Source organism: Leptodactylus fuscus, chromosome 1 (genome assembly GCF_031893055.1).
Source record: "Leptodactylus fuscus isolate aLepFus1 chromosome 1, aLepFus1.hap2, whole genome shotgun sequence".
Classification (NCBI taxonomy): domain Eukaryota; kingdom Metazoa; phylum Chordata; class Amphibia; order Anura; family Leptodactylidae; genus Leptodactylus; species Leptodactylus fuscus.
This window is the reverse complement of record NC_134265.1, coordinates 335,888,602-335,903,179: the sequence shown is the minus strand read 5'-3', so window position 1 is coordinate 335,903,179 and position 14,578 is coordinate 335,888,602. Positions and strand designations below refer to the sequence as shown.

Sequence of the window (14,578 nt, the reverse complement as noted above, 5' to 3'; positions counted from 1 at the left end):
ACCTTACACAAATTTGTCAACAAAAAGGAAAAACTGTAAAGATTATGGGTGTCCTATTTTTATTTAAAAAGCACTTTTGTTTCGTAATAGTAGTAAAACAAAAGGAAAGGTATACAAATTTGGAATTACTGTAATCTTAATGAACCACAGGAACTGGAAAAAATTAAAATAACATTTTTGTCACTCAATGAACGTGATAAAAAAAAAAAAATGAAACTCCTAAAACAACTATAGAATTGTATTTTTTTGTTTACGCATAACCCATACACTAACGTATTGGAATAGCTAATTAAAATAATGATTAGTCCAAATTATTAAAAAATAATAATCTACTGTGTATGCTTTGCTCACAGTTGCATCAATGCTACTTGGTCAGCATGTGTTAAGATTGCCCATTCCTGTGTTATGGGGTATAAATTAGGTTTCTAGTTTAACTTCTCGTACTGCTTCCTGTGACCAGTTATGTATCCGACTGGCCACTAACCATGGTTCTATCAAGAGAAGAGGACCAGGGCTATGGAGACAGAGATGTCTTCTTTTTCATACATTTGAATTCTAGACCAACAACTAAGGAGTTCAGAGGTGAAAATGCTACTCTTTACTGCCTAGGGCACTGGCCTGGTCAACCAGATGTTTTGAGCTGAAATTCCACTGGGCCAGAATTGGTACTTAAGACTAATGGGAACAACTTTTCCGCGTTGACTCTTACCACCAGGACTGGCTGGGGGATGCGTGACGGGTAAGTGAAGGAGCAGGCTGCATCGTTCAGGCAGCCTATGGCCGCTAAGTGAAGGAAGAAGATGCAACCTTCTTGTCAGAGGTGTTACATGAAGCTCCTGGGCTCTAAAGGAAAATCTCTACCAGGCCCTCCAACTATAATGTATAGTTTATACTACTGGTCTTCTCATATTGAAGAAAGGCATGGTATGGGCCTCCTCCTGCAACTGGGTGTGACTGGACACCTCATGTTACGCCCATGGGCCAGTGCCTTTACACCATAGGTCACTGGCCTTGTAAACCTGGCATCTTGAGATGAAACCTCACTGGGCCAGAATTGGTACTTAATACTTCTTTGTTGACCCTTACACTCAAGCACGACTGGTTTCACACCGAGCGCCAAAGAAGAGTGTGTGTGGGTGGCTCAAGATGGCTGAACAGTCTAAGGCGCTGCATTCAGGTTGCAGTCTTCCCTGGAGGTATGGGTTCTATTCCCACTTCTTACAAACTTAATGTTCTTTGTTTATTTTTTCTTAAACCTAACCCAATCACTTAATTGATAGACTTCCATAGTTCTTAAATGGAAAACAAATAACGTAGGCATAGCAGAGAGAGAAGTTGGAGCACTGGTCTTGTAACCCAGGGATTGTGAGTTCAAATCTCCCTGGAGCCTACCTCTTCAGGGTAGACCGAGTTGACCATCTTCTTTCTTATCTATCCAAGCACTTGCTCTGATCAGGCAAGGAGAGAGTGTCTTCCAAAATGTCTTCTTTCCTTCTGTTTGAATTCCACATCATCAAGTAAGATGCTGAAGTGCGCCACAACCCTCTTGTGCTCTTTCTACATGACACCAAAACTTGGTTCTTTCCATGACTAATGACATACTGGTGGGGAACGTGAATGGAGAGCCCTATATGGCACAGTGATGATGATGAACTTTTGCGTCTGTTTTAGCAAAATTTCCACATAGGTGTTTGTCAGGATGGCTGAGCCGTCTAAAGCTATGTGTAAGAGTTGCAGTCTCTCCTAGAGATGTGGATTCAATTCCCACTCCTGACAGTCCTACTTTTCTTAAGCAATAGTCAAAGTCTTTCCCGTCTGTGGTACGTCAGATAAAAAAAAATATATCAAAACAAGTTCAGAGTTAGTGCTAGGCTTCACTAGGATCGTTCTAGTAAACCAACGAGTGTTCCTCGGATGAAGGTCTTTCAAGATGTCTTCTTTCCATACATTTGAATTCTAGACCAACGACTACGGAGTTCAGAGGTGAAAATGCTACTCTTTACTGCCTAGGGTGGTGGTCTTGTCAACCAGATCTCTTGATATGAAATTCCACTGGGCCAGAATTGGTAGTTAAGACTAATAGGAACAACCTTTCTGCGTTGACTCTTACCACCAGGACTGGCTGGGGGATCCGTGGAGGGTAGGTGAAGGAGCAAGCTGTATCGTTCAGGCAGCCTATGGCCGCTAAGTGAAGGAGAAAGATGCAACCTTCGTGTCAGAGGTATTACATGAAGCTCCTGGGCTCCGATGGAAAATCTCTACCAGACCCTCCAACTATAATGTATAGTTTATACTGCTGGTCTTATATTGGAGAAAGGCATCATATGGGCCTCCTCCTACAACTGGGTGCGTCTGAACACCTCATGTTACGCCCATGGGCCAGTGCCTTTACACCATAGGTCACTGGTCTTGTCAACCAGGCGTCTTGAGCTGAAACCTGACTGAGCCAGAATTGGTAGTTAAGACTTTTTTGTTGACCCTTACGCTCACACGCGACATGTTTCATACCAAGTGCCAAAGAGGAGTGTTTGTGATTAGGTCAGGATGGCCGAATGGTTTAAGGCGCTGCGTGCAGATTGCAGTCTCCCCTGGAGGCGTGGCTTCGAATCCCACTTCTTACAGACTTTGTGGGTTTTTTTTCTTTTCTTAAACCTCACCCAATCCCTAAATTGATAGACTTCCATAGTTCTTAAAAAATGAATAAATAAACAAATGACGTAGGTATAGCGGAGAGAGAAGATTGTAGGATCAGCAAAGAGGCTGGCTTCATAGTTCAGGGGTTAGAGCACTGGTCTTGTAAACCAGGGGTCGTGAGTTCAGATCTCACTGGAGCCTATCTCTTTAGGGTTAGCCGAGTTGACCATCTTCTTTCTTATCTATGCAAGTGCTTGCTCGAATCAGGCAAGGAGAGAGTGTCTTCCATAATGTCTTCTTTCCATCCGTTTGAATTCCACATCATCAACTACGATGCTGAAGTGTGACAGAAACCTCTTGTGCTCTTTCTACCTGACACCAAAACTTGGACTCTTTCCATGACTAAAGACTTACTGGTAGGGAACGTGGATTGAGAGCCCTATATGGCACAGTGATTGACAATGTCTGTAAAGCGCTGTGGTATACGATGGTGCTACATGAGTAGGGAAAATAAATAATAATGATTATAATGATAAACTTGTCGGTCTGTTTTGGCAAAAGAGCCACATAAGAGTTTGTCGTGATTGCCGAGCGGTCTAAGGCGCTGAGTTCAAAGCGCAGTCTCCCCTGGAGGCGTGAGTTCGAATCCCACTTCTGACGGACTTTGTGGGTTTTCTTCTTTTCATAAACCTCACCCAATCCCTTAATTGATAGACTTCCATAGTTCTTAAAAAATAAATAAATAAACAAAAGATGTAGGTATAGCGGAGAGAGGAGATTGTAGTCTTATTGTTGAGGCTGGCTTCATAGCTCAGGCGTTAGAGCACTGGTCTTGTAAACCAGGGGTCGTGAGTTCAAATCTCGCTGGAACCTTCTTCTTTAGGGTAAACCAAGTTGACCATCTTCTTTGTTACCTATCCAAGTGCTTGCTCGACTCAGGCAAGGAGAGAGTGTTTTACAAAATGTCTTCTTTCCATCCGGTTGAATTCCACATCATCAACTACGATGCTGAAGTGTGACAGAAACCATGTGTGCTCTTTCTACCTGACACCAAAACTTGGACTCTTTCCATGACTAAAGACTTACTGGTAGGGAACGTGGATTGAGAGCCCTATATGGCACAGTGATTGACAATGTCTGTAAAGCACTGTGGTATACGATGGTGCTACATGAGTAGGGAAAATAAATAATAATAATAATGATTATGATGATGAACTTGTCGGTCTGTTTTAGGAAAATTTCCATGTGCGAGCTTGCGGAGATTGCCGAGCGGTCTAAGGTGCTGAGTTCAGATTGAAGTCTCCACTGGAGGTGTGGGTTTGAATTCCGTTTCTGACAGACTGTGGGATTTTTTTCTTTTCTTAAACCTCACCCAATCCCTTAATTGATAGACTTTCATAGTTCTTAAAAAATAAATAAATAAACAAATGACATAGGTATAGCGGAGAGAGAAGATTGTAGTCTTATACATGAGGCTGGCTTCATAGCTCAGGGGTTAGAGCACTGGTCTTGTAAACCAGGGGTCGTGAGTTCAAATCTCACTGAAGCCTATCTCTTTAGGGTAAACCAAGTTGACCATCTTCTTTATTATCTATCTAAGTGCTTGCTTGAATCAGGCAAGGAGAGAGTGTCTTCCAAAATGTCTTCTTTCCATCCGTTTGAATTCCACATCATCAACTACGATGCTGAAGTGCGGCAGAAACCTCTTGTGCTCTTTCTACCTGACACCTAAACTTGGACTCTTTCCATGACTAAAGACTTACTGGTAGGGAACGTGGATTGAGAGCCCTATATCGCACAGTGATTGACAATGTGTAAAGCGCTGTGGTCTACTATGGTGCTTCATGAGTATGGAAAATAAATAATAATAATAATGATTATGATGATGAACTTGTCGGTCTGTTTTAGTAAAATTTCCACGTGGGAGTTTGTCGGGATTGCTGAGCGGTCTAAGGTGCTGAGTTCAGGTTGCATTTTCCCCTGGAGGCGTGGGTTCGAATCCCACTTCTGACAGACTTTGCGGGATTTTTTCTTTTCTTAAGCCTCACCCAATCCCTTAATTGATAGACTTCCATAGTTCTTAAAAATTAAATGAATAAACAAATGATGTAGGTGTAGCGGAGAGAGAAAATTGTATTGTTATCCATGAGGCTGGCTTCATATCTCAGGGGTTAGAGCACTGGTCTTGTAAACCAGGGGTCATGAGTTCAAACCTCCCTGGAGCCTATCTATTTAGGGTAAACCGAGTTGACCATCTTCTTTGTTATCTATCCAAGTGCTTGCTCAAATCAGGCAAGGAGAGAGTGTCTTCCAAAATGTCTTCGTTCCATCCGCTGTGGGATATGATGGTGCTACATGAGTAGGGAAAAAAATAATAATAATAATGATTATGATGATGAACTTGTCAGTCTGTTTTAGCAAAATTTCTGTGTAGGAGATTGTCGGGATTGCCGAGCGGTCTAAGGCGCTGAATTCAGGTAGCATTTTCCCCTGGAGGCGTAGGTTCGAATCCCACTTCTGATAGACTGTGTGGGATTTTTTTCTTTTCTTAAACCTCACCCAATCCCTTAATTGATCGACTTCCTTAGTTCTTAAAAATTTAATAAACAAATGATGTAGGTATAGCGGAGAGAGAAGATTGCAGTCTTATCAATAAGGGTGGCTTCATAGCTCAGGGGTTAGAGCACTGGTCTTGTAAACCAGGGGTCGTGAGTTCAAATCTCACTGGAGCCTATCTCTTTAGGGTAAACCAAGTTGACCATCTTGTTTATTATCTATCCAAGTGCTTGCTCGAATCAGGCAAGGAGAGAGTGTATTCCAAAATGTCTTCTTTCCATCCGTTTGAATTCCACATCATCAACTACAATGCTGAAGTGTGACAGAAACCTCTTGTGCTCTTTGTACCTGACACCAAAACTTGGACACTTTCCATGATTAAAGACATACTGGTAGGGAACGTGGATTGAGAGCCCTATATGGCACAGTGATTGACAATGTCTGTAAAGCGCTGTGGTATACGATGGTGTTACATGAGTAGGGAAAATAAATAATAATAATAATAATAATAATGATTATGAAGATGAAATTGTCGGTCTGTTTTAGTAAAATTTCCACGTTAGAGTTTGCCGGGATTGCCGAGCGGTCTAAAGTGCAGAGTTGAAGTCGTGGTTTCACCTGGAGGTGTGGATTCGAATCCCACTTCTGATAGATTTTGTGGAATTTTTTTCTTTTCTTAAACCTCACCCAATCCCTTAATTGATATACTTCCATAGTTCTTAAAAATTAAATAAATACACAAATGACGTAGGTATAGCGGAGAGAGAAGATTGTAGTCTTATACATGAGGCTGGCTTCATAGCTCAGGGGTTAGAGCACTGGACTTGTAAACCAGGGGTCGTGAGTTCAAATCTCACCGAAGCCTACCTCTTTAGGGTAAACCGAGATGACCATCTTCTTTATTATCTATCCAAGTGCTTGCTCGAATCAGGCAAGGAGAGAGTGTCTTCCAAAATGTCTTCTTTCCATCCGTTTGAATTCCACATCATCAACTATGATGCTGAAGTGCGGCTGAAACTTCTTGTGCTCGTTCTACCTGACACCAAAACTTGGACTCTTTCCATGACTAAAGACTCACTGGTAGGGAATGTGGATTGAGAGCCCTATATGGCACAGTGATTGACAATGTCTGTAAAGCGCTATGGTATACGATGGTGCTTCATGAGTAGGGAAAATAAATAAATAATAATAATGATTATGAAGATGAAATTGTCGGTCTGTTTTAGTAAAATTTCCATGTACCAGTTTGTTGGGATTGCCGAGCGGTCTAAGGTCCTCGGTTCAGGTAGCATTTTCCCCTGTAGGTGTAGGTTCGAATCCCACTTCTGATAGACTTTGTGGGATTTTTTTCATTTCTTAAACCTCACCCAATCCCTTAATTGATAGACTTCCATAATTCTTCAAAATTCAATAAATAAACAAATGACGTAGGTATAGCGGAGAGAGAAGATTGTAGTCTTTTACATGAGGCTAGCTTCATAGCTCAGGGGTTAGAGCACTGGTCTTGTAAACCAGGGGTCGTAAGTTCAAATCTCACTGAAGCCTACCTTCTTCTTTATTATCTATCCAAGTGCTTCCTTGAATCAGGCAAGGAGAGAGTGTCTTCCATAATGTCTTCTTTCCAACCGTTTGTATTCCACATCATCAACTATGATGCTGAAGTGCGGCAGAAACCTCTTGTGCTCTTTCTACCTGACACCAAAACTTATACTTTTTCCATGACTAAAGACATACTGGTAGGGAACGTGGATTGAGAGCCCTATATCGCACAGTGATTGACAATGTCTGTAAAGCGCTGTGGTATACGATGGTGCTACATAAGTAGGGAAAATAAATAATAATAATAATGATTATGATGATGAACTTGTCGGTCTATTTTAGTAAAATTTCCACGTACCAGTTTGTCTGTATTGCTGAGCAGTCTAAGGTGCTGAGTTCAAGTAGCATTCTCCCCTGGAGGCATAGGTTCAAATCCCACTTCTGATCGACTTTGTTAGATTTTTTTCTTTTCTTAAACCTCACCCAATCCCTTAATTGATTGACTTTCATAGTTCTTCAAAATTAAATAAATAAACAAATGACGTAGGTATAGCGGAGAGAGAAGATTGTAGTCTTATCCATGAGGCTGGCTTCATAGCTCAGGGGTTAGAGCACTGGTTTTGTAAACCAGGGGTCGTGAGTTCAAATCTCGCTGTAGCCTATCTCTTTAGGGTAAACCAAGTTGACCATCTTATTTATTATCTATCCAAGTGCTTGCTCGAATCAGGCAAGGAGAGAGTGTATTCCAAAATGTCTTCTTTCCATCCGTTTGAATTCCACATCATCAACTACAATGCTGAAGTGTGACAGAAACCTCTTGTGCTCTTTCTACCTGACACCAAAACTTGGACTCTTTCCTTGACTAAAGACATACTGGTAGAGAACGTGGATTGAGAGCCCTATATCGCACAGTGATTGACAATGTCTGTAAAGCGCTGTGGTATACGATGATACTACATAAGTAGGGAAAATAAATAATAATAATAATGCTTATGAACTTTTCGGTCTGTTTTAGTAAAATTTCCACGTACCAGTTTGTTGGGATTGCCGAGCGGTCTAAGGTCCTCGGTTCAGATAGCATTCTCCCCTGGAGGCGTAGGTTCAAAACCCACTTCTGATAGACTTTGTTAGATTTTTTTCTTTTCTTAAACCTCACCCAATCCCTTAATTGATAGACTTCCATAGTTCTTCAAAATTAAATAAATAAACAAATGACGTAGGTATAGCGGAGAGAAGATTGTAGTCTTATACATGAGGCTGGCTTCATAGCTCAGGGGTTAGAGCACTGGTCTTGTAAACCAGGGGTTGTGAGTTCAAATCTCACTGAAGCCTATCTCTTTAGGGTAAACCAAGTTGACCATCTTCTTTATTATCTATCCAAGTGCTTGCTCGAATCAGGCAAGGAGAGAGTGTCTTCCAAAATGTCTTCTTTCCATCTGGTTGAATTCCACATCATCAACTACGATGCTGAAGTGCGGCAGAAACCTCTTGTGCTCTTTCTACCTGACACCAAAACGTGGACTCTTTCCATGACTAAAGACATACTGGTAGGGAACGTGGATTGAGAGCCCTATATGGCACAGTGATTGACAATGTCTGTAAAGTGCTGTGGTATACGATGGTGCTACATAAGTAGGGAAAATTAATAATAATAATGATTATGATGATGAACTTGTCGGTCTGTTTTAGTAAAATTTCCACGTACTAGTTTGTTGGGCATGCCGGGCGATCTAAGGTGCTGAGTTAAGGTCACATTCTCCCCTGGAGGTGTAGGTTCAAATTCCACTTCTGATAGACTTTGTGGGATTTTTTTCTTTTCTTAAACCTCACCCAATCCCTTAATTGATAGACTTCCATAGTTCTTCAAAATTAAATAAATAAACAAATGACATAGGTATAGCAGAGAGAGAAGATTGTAGTCTTATCCATGAGGCTGGCTTCATAGCTCAGGGGTTAGAGCACTGGTCTTGTAAACCAGGGGTCGTGAGTTAAAATCTCACTGTAGCCTATCTCTTTAGGGTAAACCAAGTTGACCATCTTCTTTATTATCTATCCAAGTGCTTGCTCGAATTAGGCAAGGAGAGAGTGTATTCCAAAATGTCTTCTTTCCATCCGGTTGAATTCCACATCATCAACTACGATGCTGAAGTGCGGCAGAAACCTCTTGTGCTCTTTCTACCTGACACCAAAACTTGGACTCTTTCCATGACTAAAGACATACTGGTAGAGAACGTGGATTGAGAGCCCTATATGGCACAGTGATTGACAATGTCTGTAAAGCGCTGTGGTATACGATGATACTACATAAATAGGGAAAATAAATAATAATAATAATGCTTATGAACTTTTCGGTCTGTTTTAGTAAAATTTCCACGTACCAGTTTGTTGGGATTGCCGGGCGATCTAAGGTGCTGAGTTTAGGTAGCCTTCTCCCCTGGAGGTGTAGGTTCAAATTCCACTTCTGATAGACTTTGTGGGATTTTTTTCTTTTCTTAAACCTCACCCAATCCCTTAATTGATAGACTTCCATAGTTCTTAAAAATTAAATAAATAAACAAATGACGTAGGTATAGCGGAGAGAGAAGATTGTAGTCTTATCCATGAGGCTGGCTTCATAGCTCATGGGTTAGAGCACTGGTCTTGTTAAACCAGGGGTCGTGAGTTCAAATCTCACTGAAGCCTACCTCTTTAGGGTAAACCGAGATGACCATCTTCTTTATTATCTATCCAAGTGCTTGCTCGAATCTGGCAAGGAGAGAGTGTCTTCCAAAATGTCTTCTTTCCATCCGGTTGAATTCCACATCATCAACTATGATGCTGAAGTTCGACAGAAACCTCTTGTGCTCTTTGTACCTGACACCAAATCTTGGACACTTTCCATGACTAAAGACTTACTGGTAGGGAATGTGGATTGAGAGCCGTATATGGCACAGTGATTGACAATGTCTGTAAAGCGCTGTGGTATACGATGATGTTACATGAGTAGGGAAAATAAATAATAATAATAATGATTATGATGATGAACTTGTCTGTCTGTTTTAGTAAAATTTCCACGTTAGAGTTTGCCGGGAGGTCTAAAGTGCAGAGTTGAAGTCGTGGTTTCACCTGGAGGTGTGGATTCGAATCCCACTTCTGATAGACTTTGTGGGATTTTTTTCTTTTCTTAAACCTCACCCAATCCCTTAATTGATAGACTTCCATAGTTCTTAAAAATTAAATAAACAAATGACGTAGGTATAGCAGAGAGAGAAGATTGTAGCCTTATCCATGAGGCTGGCTTCATAGCTCAGGGGTTAGAGCACTGGTCTTGTAAACCAGGGGTCGTGAGTTCAAATCTTACTGGAGCCTATCTCTTTAGGGTAAACCAAGTTGACCATCTTCTTTGTTACCTATCCAAGTGCTTGCTCGAATCAGGCAAGGAGAGAGTGTCTTCCAAAATGTCTTCTTTCCATCCGTTTGAACTCCACATCATCAACTACGATGCTGAAGTGCGGCAGAAACCTCTTGTGCTCGTTCTACCTGACACCAAGACTTGGACTCTTTCCATGACAAAAGGCATACTAGTAGGGAACGTGGATTGAGAGCCCTATATGGCACAGTGATTGACAATGTCTGTAAAGCGCTGTGGTATACGATGGTGCTACATAAGTAGGGAAAGTAAATAATAATAATAATGATTATGATGATGAACTTGTTGGTCTGTTTTAATAAAATTACCACATAGGAGTTTGTCGGGATTGCCGAGCGGTCTAAGGTGCTGAGTTCAGGTTGCATTCTCCCCTGGAGGCGTGGGTTCGAATCCCACTTCTGACAGACTTTGTGGGATTTTTTTCTTTTCTTAAGCCTCACCCAATCCCTTAATTGATAGTCTTCCATAGTTCTTAAAAATTAAATAGATGAACAAATTACATAGGTATAGCAGAGAAAGAAGATTGTAGTCTTATCCATGAGGTTGGCTTCATAGCTCAGGGGTTAGAGCACTGGTCTTTGTAAATCAGGGGTCGTGAGTTCAAATTTCACTGGAGCCTATCACTTTAGGGTAAACCAAGTTGACCATCTTCTTTATTATCTATCCAAGTACTTGCTCGAATCAGGCAAGGAGAGAGTGTATTCCAAAATGTCTTCTTTCCATCCGTTTTAATTCCACATCATCAACTACGATGCTGAAGTGCGGCAGAAGCCTCTCGTGCTCGTTCTACTTGACACCAAAACTTAGACTCTTTCCATGACTAAAGACATACTGGTAGGGAACGTGGATTGAGAGCCCTATATGGCACAGTGATTGACAATGTCTGTAATGCGCTGTGGTATACGATGGTGCTACATAAGTAGGGAAAATAAATAATAATGATTATGATGATGAACTTGTCGGTTTGTTTTAGTAAAATTTCCACGTACAAGTTTGTTGTGATTGCCGAGCGGTTTAAGGTGCTGAGTTCAGTTCGCATTCTCCCCTAGAGGCGTGGGTTCGAATCCCACTTCTGATAGACTTTGTGGGATTTTTTTCTTTTCTTAAACCGCACCCAATCCCTTAATTGATAGACTTCCATACTTCTTAAAAATTCAATAAACAAACAAATGACGTAGGTATAGCGGAGAGAGAAGATTGTAGTCTTATCCATGAGGCTGGCTTCATAGCTCAGGGGTTAGAGCCCTGGTCTTGTAAACCAGGGGTCGTGAGTTCAAATCTCACTGGAGCCTATCTCCTTAGGATAAAACAAGTTGACCATCTTCTTTATTATCTATCCAAGTGCATTGTCGAATCAGGAAAGGAGAGAGTGTCTTCCATAATGTCTTCTTTCCATCCGTTTGAATTCCACATCATCAACTACGATGCTGAAGTGCGGCAGAAACTTCTTGTGCTCGTTCTACCTGACACCAAAACTTGGACTCTTTCCATGACTAAAGACATACTGGTAGGGAAAGTGGATTGAGAGCCCTATATAGCACAGTGATTGACAATGTCTGTAAAGCGCTGTGGTATACGATGGTGCTGCATAAGTAGGGAAAATAAATAATAATAATAATAATGATTATGAACTTTTCGGTCTGTTTTAGTAAAATTTCCATGTACCAGTTTGTTGGGATTGCCGAGCGGTCTAAGGTCCTCGGTTCAGGTAGCATTTTCCCCTGTAGGTGTAGGTTCAAATCCCACTTCTGATAGACTTTGTGGGATTTTTTTCTTTTCTTAAACCTCACCCAATCCCTTAATTGATAGACTTCCATAGTTCTTAAAAATTCAATAAATAAACAAATGACGTAGGTATAGCTGAGAGAGAAGATTGTAGTCTTATACATGAGGCTGGCTTCATAGCTCAGGGGTTAGAGCACTGGTCTTGTAAACCAGGGGTCGTGAGTTCAAATCTTACTGGAGCTTATCTCTTTAGGGTAAACCAAGTTGACCATCTTCTTTATTATCTATCCAAGTGCTTGCTCGAATCAGGCAAGGAGAGAGTGTCTTCCAAAATGTCTTCTTTCAATCCGGTTGAATTCCACATCATCAACTACGATGCTGAAGTGCGGCAGAAACCTCTTGTGCTCTTTCTACCTGACACCAAAACTTGGACTCTTTCCATGACTAAAGACATACTGGTAGGGAATGTGGATTGAGAGCCCTATATGGCACAGTGATTGACAATGTCTGTAAAGCGATGTGGGATACGATGGTGCTACATAAGTAGGGAAAATAAATAATAATAATAATGATTATGATGATGAAATTGTCGGTCTGTTTTAGTAAAATTTCCACGTACCAGTTTGCTGGGGTTGCCGAGCGGTCTAAGGTGCTGAGTTCATGTAGCATTCTACCCTGGAGGCGTAGCATCTAATCCCACTTGTGATAGACTTTGTGGGATTTTTTTCTTTTCTTAAACCTCACCCAATGCCTTAATTGATAGACTTCCATAGTTCTTAAATATTAAATAACTAAACAAATGACGTAGGTATAGCGGAGAGAGAAGATTGAAGTCTTATCCATGAGACTGGCTTCATAGCTCGGGGGTTAGAGCACTGGTCTTGTAAACCAGGGGTCGTAAGTTCAAATGTCACTGGAGCCTATCTCTTTAGAGTAAACCAAGTTGACCATCTTCTTTATTATCTATCCAAGTGCTTTCTCGAATCAGGCAAGGAGAGAGTGTCTTCCAAAATGTCTTCTTTCCATCCGTTTGAATTCCACATCATCAACTACGATGCTGAATTGCAGCAGAAACCTCTCGTGCTCATTCTACCTGACACCAAAAATTGGACTCTTTCCATGACTAAAGACATACTGGTAGGGAACGTGGATTGAGAGCCCTATATGGCACAGTGATTGACAATGTCTGTAAAGCGCTGTGGTATACGATGGTGCTACATGAGTAGGGAAAATAAATAATAATGATTATGATGATGAACTTGTCGGTCTGTTTTAGTAAAATTTCCATGTACAAGTTTGTCGTGATTGCCGAGTGGTTTAAGGTGCTGAGTTCAGTTCGCATTCTCCTCTGGAGGTGTGGGTTCGAATTCCACTTCTAACAGACTTTGTGGGATTTTTTTCTTTTCTTAAACCTCACCCAATCCCTTAACCCCTTCCCGCCGATGGCATTTTTTGATTTTCGTTTTTGACTCCCCTCCTTCTAAACCCCATAACTTTTTTATTTCTCCGCTCCCAGAGCCATATGAGGTCTTAATTTTTGTGGGACAAATTTTTCTTCATGATGCTACCATTAATTATTCTATATAATGTACTGGGAAGCAGGAAAAAATTCAGAATGGGGTGGATTTGAAGAAAAAATGCATTTCTGTGACTTTCTTACGGGCTTTGGTTTTACGGCGTTCACTGTGCAGCCAAAATGACATGTCCCCTATATTCTGTGTTTCGGTACGGTTCCAGGGATACCAAATTTATATGGTTTTATTTACATTTTGACCCCTAAAAAAAATTCCAAAACGGTGTTAAAAAATTTTTTTTTTAAAAGTCGCCATGTTCCGACGGCCGTAACTTTTTTATACATAGGTGTACGGGGATGCATAGGGCGTCTTTTTTTGCGGGGCCGGGTGTACTTTTTAGTTCTAACATTTTCGGGAAATGTTATTGCTTTGATCAGTTTTTATTTAAATTTTTATCAGAATCAAAACAGTGAAAAAACGGCGGTTTGGCACTTTTGACTATTTTTCCTGTTACGGCGTTTACCGAACAGGAAAAATATTTTTATAGATTTGTAGAGCGGGCGATTTCGGACACGGGGATACCTAACATGTATATGTTTCAAAGTTTTTAACTACTTTTATATTTGTTCTAGGGAAAGGGGGGTGATTGGAACTTTTAATACTTCTTATATTTTTTTATATTTTTTTTTACTTTTTTTTTTTTATTTTTTTTTTGCATTTATTAGACCCCCTAGGGGTGTTGAACCCCAGGGGGTCTGATCACTGATGCAATGCATTACAATGCTAATGCATTGCAATAAATCATCATCTCTTTTGCAGGCTGCATACACCAGCCTGCAAAAGAGAGAATTTGCAGACCGGCTGGGAGCCTTTAACAAGGCTCCCGGCTGTCATGGCAACATGACGTCGGCCCTGGAGCATGCTCCAGGAGCTGACGATCCCTGCCAAAATGGCGGCGCCCATGCGCCGCTGGGAAAATGGCGCCTCCGGCGCCTTTGACAGCAGCGCCGGAGGGGTTAATGCCTCCGATCGGTCCGGGGACCGATCGGAGGCATTAGAGCCGGTTGTCTACTGCTTAAAGCAGTAGACACCTGGCGGCTATGATGGCCGCCCGGCTCCCGGGCGGTCGCCATAGTTACAGACCCGACACGCGCCGTACTATTACGGCGCATGTCGGGAAGGGGTTAATTGATAGACTTGT

At 41.4% G+C, this 14,578-nt stretch overlaps 12 non-coding genes across 12 annotated transcripts; all 12 read left to right on the top strand.

Annotated features, from left to right (window-relative positions):
* The first annotated feature begins 2,762 nt into the window (after nucleotides 1-2,762).
* Nucleotides 2,763-2,835, top strand: TRNAT-UGU (transfer RNA threonine (anticodon UGU)). The gene has a single exon. It is a non-coding gene; the product is annotated as a tRNA-Thr (tRNA).
* A 599-nt stretch (nucleotides 2,836-3,434) lies between these two features.
* On the top strand, nucleotides 3,435-3,507 carry TRNAT-UGU (transfer RNA threonine (anticodon UGU)). The gene has a single exon. It is a non-coding gene; the product is annotated as a tRNA-Thr (tRNA).
* Nucleotides 3,508-4,111: 604 nt separating this feature from the next.
* Nucleotides 4,112-4,184, top strand: TRNAT-UGU (transfer RNA threonine (anticodon UGU)). Its single transcript has one exon. It is a non-coding gene; the product is annotated as a tRNA-Thr (tRNA).
* Nucleotides 4,185-5,294: 1,110 nt separating this feature from the next.
* TRNAT-UGU (transfer RNA threonine (anticodon UGU)) lies at nucleotides 5,295-5,367 on the top strand. The gene has a single exon. It is a non-coding gene; the product is annotated as a tRNA-Thr (tRNA).
* A 615-nt stretch (nucleotides 5,368-5,982) lies between these two features.
* Nucleotides 5,983-6,055, top strand: TRNAT-UGU (transfer RNA threonine (anticodon UGU)). Its single transcript has one exon. It is a non-coding gene; the product is annotated as a tRNA-Thr (tRNA).
* Nucleotides 6,056-6,662: 607 nt separating this feature from the next.
* Nucleotides 6,663-6,735, top strand: TRNAT-UGU (transfer RNA threonine (anticodon UGU)). Its single transcript has one exon. It is a non-coding gene; the product is annotated as a tRNA-Thr (tRNA).
* Nucleotides 6,736-7,317: 582 nt separating this feature from the next.
* TRNAT-UGU (transfer RNA threonine (anticodon UGU)) lies at nucleotides 7,318-7,390 on the top strand. The gene has a single exon. It is a non-coding gene; the product is annotated as a tRNA-Thr (tRNA).
* Nucleotides 7,391-7,988: 598 nt separating this feature from the next.
* Nucleotides 7,989-8,061, top strand: TRNAT-UGU (transfer RNA threonine (anticodon UGU)). The gene has a single exon. It is a non-coding gene; the product is annotated as a tRNA-Thr (tRNA).
* A 603-nt stretch (nucleotides 8,062-8,664) lies between these two features.
* TRNAT-UGU (transfer RNA threonine (anticodon UGU)) lies at nucleotides 8,665-8,737 on the top strand. Its single transcript has one exon. It is a non-coding gene; the product is annotated as a tRNA-Thr (tRNA).
* Nucleotides 8,738-10,004: 1,267 nt separating this feature from the next.
* TRNAT-UGU (transfer RNA threonine (anticodon UGU)) lies at nucleotides 10,005-10,077 on the top strand. Its single transcript has one exon. It is a non-coding gene; the product is annotated as a tRNA-Thr (tRNA).
* Nucleotides 10,078-11,357: 1,280 nt separating this feature from the next.
* TRNAT-UGU (transfer RNA threonine (anticodon UGU)) lies at nucleotides 11,358-11,430 on the top strand. The gene has a single exon. It is a non-coding gene; the product is annotated as a tRNA-Thr (tRNA).
* Nucleotides 11,431-12,033: 603 nt separating this feature from the next.
* On the top strand, nucleotides 12,034-12,106 carry TRNAT-UGU (transfer RNA threonine (anticodon UGU)). Its single transcript has one exon. It is a non-coding gene; the product is annotated as a tRNA-Thr (tRNA).
* Nucleotides 12,107-14,578: the final 2,472 nt, after the last annotated feature.